This window comes from Octopus bimaculoides, chromosome 4 (assembly GCF_046866305.1).
Source record: "Octopus bimaculoides isolate indiv1 chromosome 4, ASM4686630v1, whole genome shotgun sequence".
NCBI classification, from domain to species: Eukaryota; Metazoa; Mollusca; class Cephalopoda; order Octopoda; family Octopodidae; genus Octopus; species Octopus bimaculoides.
In genome coordinates this window covers 105,956,054-105,960,072 of record NC_142931.1, presented here as the reverse complement: position 1 = coordinate 105,960,072, position 4,019 = coordinate 105,956,054, and the positions used below count along the sequence as shown (strand labels likewise).

General features: G+C 31.5%; 1 protein-coding gene across 1 annotated transcript in view; it reads left to right on the top strand.

The window, feature by feature from the left end:
- Positions 1-2,276: 2,276 nt before the first annotated feature.
- LOC106878606 (uncharacterized) overlaps positions 2,277-4,019 on the top strand; it is a 25,144-nt gene continuing 23,401 nt past the window's right edge. The window contains exon 1 of the mRNA XM_014927876.3: positions 2,277-2,421. The gene's annotated coding sequence lies outside the window, so the exon portion shown is untranslated. The remainder of the gene's footprint in view (positions 2,422-4,019) is intronic.

Here is a 4,019-nt window from a genome sequence, read left to right as displayed (position 1 = left end):
CCTCTTAAAATCACCGGATATAATATATATAATAATCCCAGACTGTAGAATAGATTTGAAAAACTAAAGCATATCACCAGAATTCATTCATTGAAAAAAAAAAAAAAAAATTTTCGAATGATTCTGGGATATGGCAGTGGGGTCTGGTTTCACCCCACGTTTCTTCCGAACAAAAATAAGGGGGTTGCAGCATATTAGGAGGTCAGGGTACTTCATTCCATGCAAAAAAATCCGAGTTGGATTGGAGTATGAAATTTCCGAGGCTTCCACCTCACCCACCCCATTTTCCGGATCCGAAAAAGGGTTTTGTGGCATATTAGGAGGTCACCGGAATTCATTGAAAGAAAAAAAAAATTTCCAATGATTCCAGGAAATGGGGGAGGTCCGGTTCCCCACCCCGCCCCCAACACTTTTTTCCGTACAAAAATAAGGAGGTCAGGGTACTTGATTCCACGCAAAAAATCCGATTTTTTTTTCTTAGTGAAAATCGTGCGGGTGAAAGGATAAAAATTTACCTACTTTTTTTTTCTCTCTTTGGCACAAGGCCTCATATTTTATTAGGGTTGGGGGTGGACTAGAAATGACTTTATCGATCCCAGTATTTCACTGGTATTTTCATTTTATCGACTACAGAAGTATGAAATGTAAAGTCGATAATAACGATTCTTAACATTAGCACAAGCCCAATATTGATAAAGCAGCCAATACTATGTGTCCTTATTTCACTGTGGTGTATTTATGTAATTAATCCAATACTTATACATCTAGAGATATATCGTCAAAAGTACATTAAAAAATGCTAATTAATTTTTTATTATTAATATAAATTATTTGAACATTTTTATTATTTTTATCTTAAGAAATATAACTCTTCGTCCACCTCATACACTCATGTATATGCGTGTATGCCCATATATACACATATAAACATATTTTTGTTTAACGCATAAATACACATAAATCTTTTAGAGACATACATACAAGCATATACGTAGACATATATTGACATGTATACTGATAAACGTAAAAACATATAAATGTATCTAAGCAATAAAATGATCATAACACACACACACACACACTAAATATGAAATATATACTCAAATATGCATTAAAAACATTTGATATAAAAAAAATTACTGCAAGATTCCATGGGTGTTTAATTTTTTAATTCAACAACTTGACAACTTGCTTTATAAAATAGATTTAAATTGGAGGGGAGAAGAACAACAAAGAATTTTATTGTATTCACTTTTTACCCCTTTTCTATCGTTTATTTTTTTTTTAATCGGTCCAACAGTTTATCAACTGCCGTTCAAAAAGAAAAAAACGAAAAAAGAATTTGACGTAAATAAATATTGTCAACCAGTGAATATAAGAATCAGTAAACGTCAACCAACGAACTTATCAATCCCAAACAGGAAGAAACATACACATAGGGGAGGAGTAATTTGCATATTTAGGGGACAGTTTACACATAGAAGGGGGGCAATTTGCATACAAGAGCACACAATTAAACATTTGGACTATACATATATTAATTTCATACATAGACGAACGAAGGACGCTAAAATATAATTGAATCGTCTGTTGGTGAGAACAATTACAGAAACTTTACAAAGCATCTGCCATTCTACTGAACAGCTGCAGCTATTTGCATGCGCGCACACACAAATGTCTGTGTGTGTGTGATATTTAATATTCAAATATTTTGCATTTGTGTGTGTGTATATATATATATATATATATATATATATATATATATATATATAAGAGACAACTTGTACGTACGCCGCTGTATATATATATGTCCTATATTATTTATACATATATATATATATATCATGTACACACATATATATATATACACATTCAGTTGTAACTGTTGTTTTACTGTAAATTTAGGTATGACTATATATATATATATATATATATATATATATATATATATATATAAAGGGGCGTTGTGTGTGTGTGTGTATACAATGGGTATTCCCATATTTAAATAAATATGATGCAATGTTCAACACTAACATCAATCTGGTCTTCCTCCCCACCTACATCATTATCGCCACTATCACCCGAGGTTGTTTTTGTTTTGGTTGCGTTTCTGACGCACCCCTCTTCCTTCGTTTCTCACATAGGATAATGCCCATATATAGAGTAGAGCTAATTTTAATATTAATAGGTACGGCCGTATAAGGAGACGTGTTGTTAGCATTAACCAATGAGAAGGCTCCATTCTAAAGGTAAACAAATAAGTGTTTGTTATTGTTGTTGTTGTGGTGGCCATCATCGTCTTGGGTTGTGTGCCAGTTGTGTGCAGTCTGCCCAGAAAACAAACAAACGCAAACCCTCTGATCACTCTTCTTAAATCTAATTTATATAAAATATTCGTTTGTGATCTCAACTTTCTTTAAGGTAAATCAAAATAATTTATTTTCTTTCCAGTCAGTGTTTTTCCAGAAAATATATATGTATATATCTATATATATATATTCTGCGTCGATTGTTGATGCTTTTTTGTTTGTATTCCATAATGGTGCCCGTTCGCCAGCTCGCTGCTTCTTTTATGCTAGCTTCCTTATAAATGTAATTCCAATTAGTGTCTGATTATGTGGGTTTTCTTATAAATTGTATATACGTGAAATACTTTGGAAAATTTTCTCATTTTTGTTTCATTTACATTCAGACAACCCAAGGTCAGAGAAGTGCGTCCAATTACTTTTTTTTTTCTTTCTATGTGTGTGTGTGTGTGTTGTATCAAAGTTGACAATCTATTCTGAGTTTCACCCTAAGCTCAGCTTGAAATCCAGAGTAGACTGTCAACTTCGATAAAATAAATACATTTTTATCCACTCTACTCAGCGTATTGAGTTCTATACCAAACAACGTTTACACTATGTAAAATGTATTATTAATATATTTTACTACTATTATATATACACACACACACATATGTATGTATGTTTGTATACATAAAATCAGCATCAGTTTTGCGTTAATAACTAACTGTTTATGCAATGCGAATCTCCGAGTACAAACGTTGAGTAATAAGTATCTTCTTTTTTCTTTTGTTTGTAAACTGTATATACATGTATATATAGACAGGGAGAAATTTGTGTGTATGTATGTATATATGTACACACATAAATACGCGCACACACACACACACACACACACAAACGCGCGCGCGCGCAAGCGTATACATTTGACAATGGTCGGGTGGAAGGTACCAATTTAATTAACATATATCTATATATTTTTCAAATTGCTCAGTAATTAGAAGGGTGAGTGTGATGAGATAGAAAAAATAAAATATTCAAAAATTAAATTATTGTAAAACAATTTTAATAGCAGTACGTCTTTTTTTATTTTTATTTTTTTTTTCCTTTCTAGAGGTTAATATTGAAGTTGCTAGTTGGTGGTCTATCAGCTGATTTCTCCAGCTGATAGACACCAACTACCTGCTTAGTGTTTCGTTGTGAGGAAGGTACACAGCTAAAGATAACTTCAATAAATTGGATCATATAAATAACTGAATTATTGAATATTTTTTTCCATGCAACAACCATTTCAAATTCACAATTACGTTCTAATAAGATATTTATTTTTTGTAATTATTGACTTTTTTTTGTTCATAAATGAAATAGAAACTTTTTTTGTTTTTTGTTTTTTTCGTTACTACTGCTTGGCTTTGAAGCTTAAATTTTAAATTCTCAGCTTTAAAAATATTTACGTTTAATCAAGTTTAATAACGATAAAAAATGACTCAACTTTGTAGGGTACTCAGCTGATAAACTCGCAGTTTGTTCGAATTGTCAGAATATAAACAACTGGTGTGAGTCAGCTAGACCAAATCTGACAGATTCTCGGCTCATTGCTTATTTGACTTTTCAATAACTTCTTCATAATAAAGACGAACAAAAAAAAATGGCTTAAATAGTTTTGCTTTAAAAAATTTAACCATTCAAATAGCCTGTTTAAAACACATATACACGTTTATATATATATGTGTA